Source organism: Eleutherodactylus coqui, chromosome 12, assembly GCF_035609145.1.
Source record: "Eleutherodactylus coqui strain aEleCoq1 chromosome 12, aEleCoq1.hap1, whole genome shotgun sequence".
Lineage (NCBI taxonomy): Eukaryota > Metazoa > Chordata > Amphibia > Anura > Eleutherodactylidae > Eleutherodactylus > Eleutherodactylus coqui.
Genome location: NC_089848.1, coordinates 88,877,028 through 88,891,658, shown reverse-complemented (window position 1 = coordinate 88,891,658; position 14,631 = coordinate 88,877,028).

The following is a 14,631-nucleotide window of genomic DNA, read 5'->3' as shown; positions in this document are numbered from 1 at the left end:
GATTTCAATGGGTTCGTTCTCATGTCCCGATTTTGCGTACGCACTTCTCGCACAAACAGAAAAAAAAATTAAAATCAGACCGTCTCTATCTTTCTGCGCATTTGCGCAGCGAAAGGTGACGTAGAAGCCTATGGGGATGCACAAATGTACGCACAATGGGATGTACAACGCCGCGAAAAAAAGAACTCATTAGGCTAAAATAGTCATTTCATCGGGACGGGTTCATCTGCCGCGCACAAATGAAAGCACGCCATGTTGGCGCAAAATGTACAGTAAAAACTGAACGCAAAAAAAAAGCCACTTAGATGTTCTCTCTCTTTTTGCGTGGACGAAAATGCGCACGCAAGATACGTGCGTGTGATTAACCCATTGAAATCTTGTTTCTTACAGTCTGAGGCTTTATTCACACGCGCGTATATATGCGGCTATGTATCCGCGTTTTCACGCCTGGCCGATATACGCAACCATCTGAGGCAGTGGTTTCTAATGCATTCATTCGCATGGGCGATCTAACGGTGCGTAAAAACGCACCGTAAGAAATAGAACATACGCGGCCGACATCTGCGCCTGCTGTTATACGCTGGGTAAAAAGATAGTGATGGTTCTATCTTTCGACCGATATACGCTGGCGGCTCCCATAGACTTCTATGGGAGCTGGAAAAAAAGGAAGCAGCAGCCAACGCAAGGAAAGCTTGGGCTGCTGTTACACGGGACGGAAATCTCGCGGTATGACTACAGTGGGTCCGCACAAAAACACCCAAAATTTCTGTGGCAGAAATGCAGCCTCGAAAGTTGCGCCGTTTAGCCTGTATTCCGCTGCGACCATCTCTCCCCATAGAGAGGAGAGAGGTCGCCGCGGAAACAGGCGATACAATTGACAAGCCGCGGCTTTGAATTCCGCGTGGCGTGTTAATTTCAGCGCGGCTTCTCTGCAGCGTGTGAACGAGATTTTTGCAACTCTCGTCCACTTTGCTGGTTACCGTGTTTCCCCGAAAATAAGACAGTGTCTTATATTAATTTTTGTTCAAAAAGGTTTAACTTTTTTACATGTATAGCTGCCTGGACACTATTTAAATTGACTTCTTTAATTAACTGTTAGCAGGGCTTAATGTTGGAGTAGGGCTTATATTTCAAGCATCCTCAAAAAGCCTGAAAAATCATTTTGCATCCTCAAAAACTCTGGAAAATAATGCTATGTCTTATTTTCAGGGTATGTCTTATTTTCAGGGAAACAGAGTAGGCTCAAGCCTAAGATTACCGGCGAAATTTCCGTATGGAAATTCCGCGGCAATTCCGCCCTGTGTGAACCCAGCCTTAGAGGCGCCTCTATGTAGGCCTTGGAAGTCATTCCGAGGATTTATGCTGAGCGAGCGATTTCCGGGCTGCGCCGTATTTTTTCGCCACTAGGTCGCACCCAGGCATGTGAACGGACGAGAAAATGCTAATTAAGCTCTGGACTTGATCGCGGAAAATCGTCGATTTGTGTGAATTCACAGGGCAAACAAGCAAACATAAAAATGTAGGCGCTCGAGTGAAGGAGCCCTGAGAGTCATTCAGGTGCCTTTTCGCAAACCTCGGATGGACTTCCATGTGTCTCTTACTGGGGAGAAGCTTCTTTCTGGCCACTTTGCCATAAAGCCCAGATTGGCGGAGGCCACAGTGATGGCTGACCTTCTGGAAGTTTCTCCCATCTGCACATGGGATCTTCAGAGCTCAGAGTGACCATCGGATTTTTGGTCACCTTTCTTACCAAGGCCCTTTTCCCCCAATTATTTAGTTTGGTAGGTCGGCAGCTCTAGGAAGAGTCCTGGTTGTTCTAAACTTCTTCCGTTTAGGAATCATGGAGGCCGCTGGGGTCTTGGGAGTTTTCAAGGCAGCAGAATTTTTACAGCCTTCTCCAGATCTGTGCCTCCACACAATCCTGGCTCTGAGCTCTACAGGCCGTCCTGTCCTCCTCATGGCTTAGTTTTGGCTCTGATATGCATTGTGAGCGGTGAGACCTTATATAGACAGGGGTGTATATTTTAAAATGATGTCCAATCAACTGAATTTACCACAAGTGACTCCAATCAGGGCGTAGAAACATCTCATGAATGATCAAGAGAAATTAGAAGCCCCGGAGCTAAATTTCTAGTGTCATAGCAAAGCGGCTGACTACTTATGTCAAAATGTTAGTTTTTAATAAAAAAAAAATGCAGATATCTAACATTCTGTTCTCACTTTGTCATTATGGGGTACTGAGTGCTGAATGATGCAGAAAAACGTAATTTTTTAATTTGTACAAGGTCACATCATAACTAGAGATGAGCGAGCACGCTCGGATACAGCAGTTACTCGAGCGAGCATCGCTCTTCTCGAGTAACTGCTTACTGGTCCGAGCAGGCTCGGGGGGTGCGAGTGATCTCTCTCACTATCCCCCACTCACACCCGCCTCCCCCCTGAGCCTGCTCGGACCAGTAAGCAGTTACTCTAGAAGAGTGATGCCCGCTCGAGTAACTGCTGTATCCGAGCGTGCTCGCTCATCTCTAATTATAACACAATGTAAAAAAGTGAAAGTGTCTGAAGATTTTTCAAATGCATTATGTAATAAATATACTGTGTATATACACACACAAACACACATATATATATTTTCTAAAGGCCCATTTTCACGGAGTGATGATTGCTCAAACAACAGTGTGAGTGACAGCTTTAGGGTGCATACCCACGAACGTATATCGGCTCGGTTTTCACGCCGAGCCGATATACGTTGTCCTCGTGTGCAGGGGGGGGAGGATGGAAGAGCCAGGAGCAGGAACTGATCTCCCGTCCCCTCTCTGCCTCCTCTCCACCCCTCTGCACTATTTGCAATGGGGAGAGGCAGGGCGGGGCTAAGTCTCGGAACATAGCCCTGCCCCCGCCCCACCTCCTTTCATTGCAAATAGTGCACAGGGGTGGAGAGGAGGCAGTGAGGGGGCGGGAGCTCAGTTCCTGCTCCTGGCTCTTCCATCCTCCCCCCCCCCCTGCACATGAGGACAACGTATATCGGCTCGGCGTGAAAACCGAGCCGATATACGTTCGTGGGAATGCAGCCTTAAAGGGGTTGTCCCGCGGCAGCAAGTGGGTCTATACACTTCTGTATGGCCATATTAATGCACTTTGTAATGTACATTGTGCATTAATTATGAGCCATACATAAGTTATAAGAAGTTTTTCACTTACCTGCTCCGTTGCTAGCGTCCTCGTTTCCATGGAGCCCGTCTAATTTTCGGCGTCTAATGGCCAAATTAGCCGCGCTTGCGCAGTCCGGGTCTTCTTCTTTTCTCAATGGGGCCGCTCGTGCAGGATGCCGGCTCCGTGTAGCTCCGCCCCGTCACGTGCCGATTCCAGCCAATCAGGAGGCTGGAATCGGCAATGGACCGCACAGAAGCCCTGCGGTCCACCGAGGGAGAAGATCCCGGCGGCCACCTTCAGCAGGTAAGTAAGAAGTCACCGGAGCGCGGGGATTCAGGTAAGCGCTGTGCGGTGTTCTTTTTTAACCCCTGCATCGGGTTTGTCTCGCGCCAAACGGGGGGGGGGGGGGGGGTTGAAAAAAAAAACCCGTTTCGGCGCGGGACAACCCCTTTAAGTGATCATTTTGCATAAACTATTAAGTAGCTACTTAATAGCTATTTAGTGAGCTAATGAAGCCGTCACTGAATGCAGTTAATAGCCCGAGGGCTCTTATCTGCTTTCTGCTCTCTTGTTCTCCTGCTGCCACCCCATTAAAAGCAATGGGATGAAGGGAACTGCTGCAGTGATGATTTTCAGGGGGGTGGCTTGAAATATAAGTCCTAACCCGAAAATAAGTCCTAGCTGCAGGAAAAAAAGGTATACATAATTCATTCTAAAAACTTCATATTGTAGTAAATACTTTATACAAACACCAATTAATTTATTAACTATTTGTTATATTGGTATTAACCCTTATTCATATACTATCTATCTAAAATGTTTCTATTAATCACTAACTAATACTAAAATTTATATTTCCGAATATTGTAAATTTTCCTTCTATTGGTAACCAACAATTTTCATAAAATATTATATCATAATTTAGGGAACAATAAATACAAATGGATATTAAAAAACTAATAGTAAAGGTATAAATACTTATAAATATTTATAAAAACTCCATTATTATCACCTTTCTGTCATTGCCAGGTGTAATATTTCCAGAAATTTGCGTGTAGCTGGGTTTATCTGTTCTGGGTATTTTATGTTAGTGGAGCATTAAGTTAATATTGTAAAGGTGATGCACAGTCATACAGGAAAGCATGAAAAGGGTGTTAACCAAAAAACTGGGACTGCCCCCATGCTATAAAGGCTCTGTGTAGGGATGGAAGTGGGTTCTGTGACATAGCAGGTAGGGTAGAAAGGGGAGGATTGATCCTGAATAGCTCACCATGGTTTGCCACCAGATAGAGCTGCACAAAGGCGAGTGAGATAAAGATTAAGATGGTGTCCCTGTACGACTTGCTGACTGCCATTCAGCACCGGTTACACATTCTACTATGTTTAGAGTGAGGAACCGATGTATTGACTGACATTCGTTTAATAAAAGTTATCTCAAGCAAGTAAGCATGTGGGTTGTGATGGGTTATGTGCCAACTCATTGCATGATCCCAGGACAAGCCTGTGACTGAGCCTTCTTTAACTGGTACCCAATGGTGGTTTGGACTGCAAAAACTGCCAACATTGAGACTTTCACACTCTCGGTGAGTCAACTCAAGTACCTACCTGAGGCCTGTTCTGTGTTCGAGGCCTTTTATGTGGTTCAGTAACTCTTACATGGGATCGGGCCAGATGAACTAGCCTTCACTCCCCACAGACATCAGTGAGCCTCGGGTGTTCCTGAGCTTGTGATCGGTTGTCCTTTCTTGGACCATTATTGATATGTAGTAACCACAACATCATACTGCCAGTAACCCACCAGATCTGCCATATTATAGATGCTCTGACCTAGTCATCACAATTTGGATCTTGTCACAGTCACTCATATCTTTACACCTGTGCATTTTCCCACCTCAAAAACACATCAACCTCAAGAACTGACTGATCGCTTGATGCCTAACATATCCTATTGAGACGATCAAGTTATTCAACTAGCCAATTATGTTAATGTTATAACTGTGTGTATGTGTGTAAACTCAGCATGCAGTTACATCTCAGGCAGGTATGAAATGATTACAGTTGTGTTGTGATTAGAGATGAGCGAGCGTACTCAGAAAAGCACTACTCGCTCGAGTAATTTGCTTTATCCGAGTATCGCTGTGCTCGGGGCTAAAGATTCGGGTGCCGCTGCGGCTGACAGGTGAGTCGCAGCGGGGAGCAGGGGAGAGCGGGCGGGAGAGAGGGAGAGAAAGATCTCCCCTCCGTTCCTCCCCGCTCTCCCCTGCAGCTCCCCGCTCCGTGCCAGCACCCGAATCTTCAGACCCGAGCACAGCGATACTCGGATAAAGCAAATTACTCGAGCAAGTAGTGCTTTTCCGAGTACGCTCGCTCATCTCTAGTTGTGATTCGATGAACGGTCTTGTCACTTGAGACTCTAAAAGTGGTTCCTCCCTTGGCTTGCAAAAAGGCTCTCAGAGGCTACTTGTGTGTAGTGGACCTCTTTTTCCACTTGTGTAGAGCCTGTTGACCACTAGACACCACTACAACACAATTGAAGACATTTCACAAGAAAGTCTGAGAGGGGGCACATTTTTGGAATGCAAGAAGCTGGATGGTTGTATCAACAAATTGCCCGCTACCTGAGCCATTCTGACCAGACTATTAGGAGGTGTTGGGACCAATGGATGCATGAGGGCACACACACAAGATGACTGAGCTCAGGGCTAGAGCCTCCATGCTTGCCTGTATCACATATTGTAACCAAGCTAGAGGTGGCCCAATAGGGTACTAGAGCCCCTCCATGCCTGCCTGTATCACATCTTGTATCCAAGCTAGAAGAGGCCCAACAGGGTTCTAGAGCCTCCATGCCTACACGTATCCCATCTTGTATCCAAGCTAGAGGCAACCCAAGAGGGTACTTGAGCCTCCCTTTAAGTGTTCAGTTTTCTGCACTTAATTATAGTTTTGCTCTGATATTGTAATCACTTAGTTATATTAATGTTAAAATAACAAAGAAAGTTTACTTCTATTCCAACAACTTCTTCTAGGGAAGGGGGTGATTTTTTTGACAACAAGTATATCGTGGTAAAGTAATTCTCAGGAAGGCCTGCCCAGGGTGCAAAAGTAGATATAATGTGTGCTAATCAGTGGGGACATTTGTGTGGGTGCGTCTGGAGGAGTTAAAACCTGCAGACACACTAAGTTCCCTACTGAAAACCAGGGGAAGAGGCTGCCTTCATAGCTACAGAAGTTGCAAGCCTGAGGCCGCAGACTATTTCGGTCGCTCGTCTGACGGGAGGACGCCCCCAGATACCCGTGTGGACACAGCGGTTTGGAAACCCTCATGGTTGTGTTGTATTCCGGTGAATGTGTACTGTTGATCCTATAAAGCTTGCCATAGCCAGAGTGTTTGAAGAAATCCTGTCTCCTGAGTCTATGTGAGAGTGGCGCAATCCATCTAACAGAAGAAGATGGCGGTCTCCGTAAGTGAGTAACCCCCAGGTTACCACACTATCTAGCTATCTCATGTCTGTCTATCTCATGTCTGTCTATCTATCTACCCATCTACATCATATCTATCTATTTACCGTTTTCTGGCATTTTCGATGCTCTCTCCCCCGGTTTCTATTTAATCTTCCTATCTCTCCGTGGTTAATACTTTACATTTAAACCTAAAACAACTGCAGGCAAATGAACTCACAGTAATTTATCAGCGGATTAAAATCCTGTTCCCCGGTTGCTCACATTTATAAAACATGTCATCCGACTAATCATTTTCACTCCCTTTAGGTCTGTACATGGCAAAACTCAAAAATCCCATTTCCTTCCCACTCATTTTTTAATGCAATTTTCTTACAGCAATTCATATGACACCAACAATTGTAAATCTAGAATTTTGTATATAGCTGGGTTATCGCAATCCTGTACTGATACCTTGTGAAGTTGTGCGCATTATTGCAGTTTTGTGTTTGGCACAATTTTTTTTAATTTTCAGAGTTATAAAATGCCAATTTCATCTAAGTAAATTATAACTGGCAGCGGTTATTCTGCCCCTGGTAATGGTTATCAAGTAGAGATGAGCGAGCACCCAAATGCTCGGGTCCGCGTTATTTGATTCAAGCTTTTCGTAAAATTCGAGAGCTCTACTCGAGTAACGAACCCCATTGACTACAATAGGAGACTTAAGCATTTTTGTATGTGGGACGGCGGGTGCTGAGCTTTTTTTTTTTTCCTAGGTCTCTCTCTCTCTGTGTCTCTGTCTCTCTCTCTCTCTCTCTCTCTCTCTCTGTGACTCTCTCTCTCTCTGCTTCATGGCGGGGAGGGGCCAAAAACTGGGGTGGGGTCGAACACGGCTTGATGCTCGTCTCGAGTAACGAGCACCATCAAGTACGCTAATACTCGAACGAGCATCAAGCTTGGCAGAGTATGTTCGCTCAACTCTATTATCCAGCAATGTTCACTCTAATGGCATTTAATTAATGAATCTGGAAGCACAGGATCTGTCTATACGTGAAAATGATGTTTAAAGGTGTGTTTAGACGTAATGATTCTACACTGGGGAACAAAAAAAATATTTTTTTCATGGTGCCTGGAATTTTAGACCTTATTCTGGGTATTTTTGTGCCGCTGATTCTGAAACTATTTCCCGATTACTTTCTAGGATCTCTAGTTTTTGGGATATTCCTGGTGTCATTGTCTATTTTTGTTATATTTCCTTTATTTTCCCGCCAGCATTTGCTTACTATTAGTACATAAGGTACATATCGCCACCACTGCACATCACCCTTGGTGTGATGAAGCAATGTGTAAAGACAATGAAAAAAAATGGAACATGTTTTGGCTACAAATGTAGAAAATTTCCTGCTATGAGCATGGAGAAGCTAAAAGCGGGTAAATTTGATGGACCACAAATCCAGGAACTCATGAAAGAGCTGCGTTTCCAAGATTCAGCAGACAACTTTGAGGTGTGTGCGCGGTCGTTGTTTGCATGGTTGTAAAGAATTTCCTTGGGAACTATAAGTGACAGACAGCCTGCATGAGCCAATCATCACCTGTAGGCAACACCTGGCTGTCCCCTCTCTCTTAACCCAGTTAACCCATGTCTCCACCCATACTTCCGGTGGAGACATAATGCACCAGTACTGGCCTCACAGACATGCATTTGATCGCGGGGCTGGACAACATTTTCTAGCGCCACGATTTTCAAACATTTAGCGCTCCTCATCACAATGATGGGGTACGCTAAAACATCCTATCAGCTGCAGGAGACTGTGACCCAAAAACAAAAGTAAAATTGCGGCAAAGCACCCTGATCTCGGCATATTGCCAAGCGCTTGTGTGAGAGTGGTCTAAGTAAAAAACATTGTGCCAGTCAGTAATATACTCAGAATACAGGGCCTTGGTGCTCAGCCAATCAGAGGCAGCGCTTCCTGGAGGCGGAGATTTTCCAATCCCTGACCAGAAGAGACACCTGAACACAACTGCCAGGAACCGGGAAGAAGACGTGGCAGAGCTGACAGTGCTTCTTAGGTAATGTATGTGTTTTATTAGTTTTTTTTATGCAGCTAGGCCTTATTTTTGGGGTTTGACAGTAGGATTTCCACACGAAAACTGTGTTTTCGTGCTATGCAACACAAAAGAAGGATCCATAGAGAAACATGGGCTACAAAATATTGCAAATTGTGGCTGTTTGAGCATGCCCCGATTTTGCAGTCTTGCAATGTTGTAGACTACAAATCATCACTTGTGTGGAAGAATCCATGGGAAAGCATGAGCTATACATACATGCGACAAAATCGCGTGGGAAAATCACCTGTGTTATGGTTGTAGTGGATAAACACAAAATCTATATTTCTGGGACAGTGGACATACATTTCATATGTAGTGGACAGTGGACCTGTAGTAGACAGTTTTACGTATATTATGCATGCTGTATCTTCTGTATACCTATGACAGTATTTTTCCATCTTGTGTTTGCTTAAACACAAATATCTTTTTTATATCTTATATATCCACTTCCTCATATATACAATGAAACTCTCCGTTCTCTAAACTCTAACAGACTTTTACTGTAAATAACATTAAGGGGAACACTCCACTTTCCGATTCCTAACAGACCAGCTAAAATAAGGCAGACACACAAAACCGCAGTCTATAACATTACCGCTTTTAGCAAACGCACTAGTCAACATAAGCAATTTACGGGAAATTTATGCAAATAATGTTCAAGTCCTAGCCTCCAATCATACCGGACCATCCACATGTGGTTCCCAAGACAACCCACTCATCTCGTCCTGCCCTCTCCGGACTGATACCACGTGACGGGCAATAACAGATGACCGGATGAAGGAAGAATCTCAAGACGCTCATCCAATAATCAAACAATACGTTGTATCTATGTAATCTTTGGCCTGCCCAAAAGGGCAGATATGTTAAACTTTATAAAAGAGGCTACGCGCCCACAAATAAAGCAAAAATGAGGAAGTTTTCATATACTGAACTTGTGTCAGTGTGATTGCTTCAGGCTGTGCGCACAGTCTCATAACATTAATTTGGAAGGATGCAAACATTTCTATTGATTACGCCATGGACCCCCCAAAGGTCATCCACGACATGGTCACATAACAGTCTTCTGACTTTATATTTTGCAGGTCCTTCTAACATAGAAATTATATCATAAAAGTATAATACAGCAATAGAAATATAAGTAGAATCACAGAATGGTAGAGTTGGAAGGACCTCCAGGGTGATCGGGTCCAACCCCCTGCTCCGTGCAATCGAACCTTATAAAACACGTAAGAAAAACACCTGGCCTTATATCTCACCTAACCTACAGTGAACGAAAATGATTAAAAAATAAATAAAACTATTGGTCCCTGCATCAGCATGCTCAGACTGAACAATGAAGCAGAAATTAACGCTCAAATACCGTATTCAATATTATACTCAATAAAAGTACATTCTATGTGATGCAAGCAAAAATAAATAATAAAAGTGCACCCTGAAGTGAAAAAAGTTACTAAAGTGAACGGTTTAAGGCATTCAAAAACAAACCAAGGAATTCAGAAGTGCATGGAGACTAAAGACACCTGTAAATAAATGAATACTATGGAAACAAGACAAGGAAAATAAATATATGCAAGATGACTCCAAGACATGTTGAATACTTATGTAGACAAAACCCACTAAAAAGAATTAAAAACACAATTAGACAACACTAAAAGGACGATGCTGGGAAAAAAAACAACTATTTCTAGCACAGTGGAAAAGACTAAAGAAATGGTGCAGAACTCAAAGATGAATTTAATCCCTTTGGGTGCACAGTGTCCAGAATATAAATCCATCTGGACTCCTTTTGCACCAAAGTTCTCTTCCATTTACCTGCCCTTGGCCCAATAAAAACTCGATCAATACCACGGCAGCGGTGTTCTGTAGTGATACACGATTTAACTAGTGAACATTTCCCGTAGGTCTGTAACTGAAATACTGTACAAATAAGAAACCTGCAATATGTAACCTGCTGCCTTGCGGTACAGTGTATGATGACGTTGCTATATGGGGACACGAATAATAACTATAAGATTTTGAAAAATGATGCAATAACCTGATATATTATTTTTATGATTAACCCTTTCCAATCCACTGTCAGACATCTGAAGACATTCTGATTGAAGGCTGTACAGCTCTGATGTCGGAAGACATCCGGCAGGGTATTCTTACTGTATATTAGTGGCCGCTCTGTTGTCGGGGGCCTCTCCAGCATGTTTCATACCACAGTACTGGCTCTAGCCAGCAGATGGCGCCATTATATAATGCCAGAAAGAGAAGGCCCCCTAGGAAACCCTGAATCCAAAATTGGATTGCAAAGGGTTAAAGGGGTTCTTCGGTTACCGGACAACATTACCTCTATAGCGATAACTATATGAAAAGAAGAAAGAGGGCTGTACTTTTGTTCCTCTGACATGAGGATTCAGCACTGTAGACCCGCAGTCCTCCCGAGTTGTAGAAGATGTCATCGGATGTCACCTGACCACTGCAGACAATTAGACGCTGCTTATTCTCCTGGCATCAGTGAAAACATCTGGGGTGCCATAATGCTAGTAGATCAGAAAAATGGCTGTGGTCCGGTGACGATCAGTAACGTCACCTTCCACAAAAAAAAACAAAAAACGGGAGGACGGCAGGACTGCAGCGCTGGATCCCCGTAACAAAGGAGGGGAGAGTACAGTACAGCTCTTTTTGTCATTTCAACACAGTTGAAACTATTATGGGAAGGGTGTCCGGTGACCGGTCAACCCCTTTAAGTTATGATCATGAAGAAATGTACAATCGGGGTATGTAAGCAGGTAGGAACTATTAGGGGTTGATCCAGGGATTAGTCTGATTGCCATTAGGGAGTCGGGAAGGAATTTTTCCCCCAAAAGGGTTAATTGGCTCCTGCCTCTTGGGGTTTTTGCCTTCCTCTGGATCAACAACATGGGAGGATTAATAGGCTGAACTAGATGGACATTGTCTTCATTCAGCCTTACATACTATGTTACAATTCACCTCCTAATGCATACACAAAAGGGAGTATAGTATCCAAAACTCAAAACTCATCCAAGAAATGTCTTCAACTTTATTCTTTATTGTCGCTGTTCTTATGACCTTTATTTGTTATATCAGGGAACAGACACACTAATTTACAACCAGTGGCGGGAAACCTGTATAAACTTTAAAAAATACTTTTATGAGATGCTTTTCATACATTTAGACAGTGTTCTGTCAAGTAATCTAACGGCTCTCCTACATTCAGTGGTGATGCTGGGTGCTACTTGTATTTACATTGCCACTGCGAGCCAAGCAAGAAGATAACTACTATAATACTGCTGCTAGATTGTGCTGCTGGAGTTTGTAGTTTTACAGCATTTCAGGGACACACCTGCACAGGTGAGGGTAAATTGAGCTGGCTGGGTGTGGTTGTTCAGGTCAGCCAATCCGCTCTGGAAGAGGAAACTGTATTTCCTCAGTCTTGTCTGCGCTGTGAGTAGTGTATGGCCAGCTTGCTGTGTGTATAGTGTCTGGTCAGTATGCAGCTTAATGTGTGAGTAGTGTCCTGTGCTGCCTGTTTAGTGTCTTGCTAGAGAAGGGTCTGCAAGACAGGAGGAGTCTTGTCGCGTCCTCGCAGCTTAAGTTCATTTGTCAATGTACGAACTAATCCCTCGCTTTTATATTCAGCTTTAGCATCTGCTTTAGTGTGCGAGGTTGTGTGGTAAGTGGGTTTGTGCATTTAATGTGTCTGTTTTGCCTAGTTGAGAGTATCACACTTTCAGGGAGAGCTGGGCCGAGGTTCTGCGCGGGGCCACCTTTATAGAGGCGATTGCTCCACTTGTTAGGTAGGGCCTTGCCATCTTTCCTGCAGCACAGGGCCAGTTGCCCCAAAACTTGTGACTTCGGGTCACATTCACGTGGGCCGGGTGAATATTTGTACACACGAACGTAACAACTGCCTTCCATGTACAAGAATATAACTACTAAAATACTTCCCCCTATGTACAAGAATATAACCACTATCATACTGCCACCTATATACAAGAATATACTGTAATACTGCCCCCTACGTACAAGAATATGACTACTGTAAAACTGCCCCCTACGTACAAGAATATAACTAATATAATACTGCCTCCTATGTACAAGAATACAACTACTATAATACTGCCTCCTATGTACAAGAATACAACTACTATAATACTGCCTCCTATGTACAAGAATATAACTACTATAATACTGCCTCCTATGTACAAGAATATAACCACTACAATACTGCCTCCTATGTACAAGAATATAACTATTATAATACTGCCCCCTATGTACAAGAATATAACTACTATAATACTGCCCCCTATGTACAAGAATATAACTACTATAATACTGCCCCCTATGTACAAGAATACAACTACTATAATACTGCCTCCTATGTACAAGAATATAACTACTATAATACTGCTCCCTATGTACAAGAATATAACTACTATGATACTGCCTCCTATGTACAAGACTATAACTATTATAATACTGCCCCCTATGTACAAGAATATAACTACTATAATACTGCCCCCTATGTACAAGAATATAACTACTATAATACTGCCCCCTATGTACAAGAATACAACTACTATAATACTGCCTCCTATGTACAAGAATATAACTACTATAATACTGCTCCCCTATGTACAAGAATATAACTACTATAATACTGCCCCTATGTACAAGAATATAACTACTATAATACTGCCTCCTATGTACAAGAATATAACTACTATAATACTGCCTCCTATGTACAAGAATATAACTACTATGATACTGCCTCCTATGTACAAGAATATAACTACTATAATACTGCCCCCTATGTACAAGAATATAACTACTATAATACTGCCCTCCTTTGTACAAAAATATAGCTACTATAATACTGTTCCTGCTATAATCAAACTACTAACGACAACCTGTCCATCCATCTGTTCGTGAGTGGGTTTGTGAGTTACTCACATGCTCCACCCCTAATCACATGACGGTGACGATATCAAAGGTCCTTCATCCCTGGAGAGAGAGCTCCATGCTTTCCCTCTGATCACATAATGGTGACATCATCATTGGTCCTGTATGCACATGGATGCTGTCCAGCTAGGTGTTCGTTAGTATTCCATAGCAACTGAGGCTGCAGGGGATTTGTAGTCCACCCATAATCTGCACAAGGATGCAGGACCTTTGTTCATGTCACTGTCGGGGGCAGAGCATGTAAATTACTCCCTCGGGATGAGCGATACCATCATGTGATCAGGAGTGGAGTATGACGGTGATGTGATCACAGGTCCTTCATCTCCACTGCTGTCCTGCTTCTGATCCCTGTTGTGTGGGATGAACAATATATATGTAGCAGTGCTGTGTGTGTGACATGCATCTCATTGCGCCACCAGAAACACTGGTACTATAATTTCCTAGTAATTACTAGTACTGCCCCTATGTACAAGAATATAACTGATATACTACTGCCCCCCTATGTACAAGAATATAGCTACTATAATACTACCTCCTATGTACAAGAACATAACTACTATAATACTCCCGCACTATGTACAATAATATAACTACTATAATACTGCCCCCTATGTACAAGAATATAACTACTATAATACTGCCCCCTATGTACAAGAATATAACTACTATAATTCTGCCCCTTATGTACAAGAATATAACTACTATAATACTGCCTCCAATTTACCAGAATATAACTACTATAATACTGTCCCCTATGTACAAGAATATAACTATTATAATACTGCCCCCTATGTACAAGAATATAACTACTGTAATACTGCTCCCTATGTACAAGAATACAACTACTATAATACTGCCCCCTATGTACAAGAATACAACTACTATAATACTGCCCCTATGTACAAGAATATAACTACTATAATACTGCTCCTATGTGCAAGAATATAACTACTATAATAC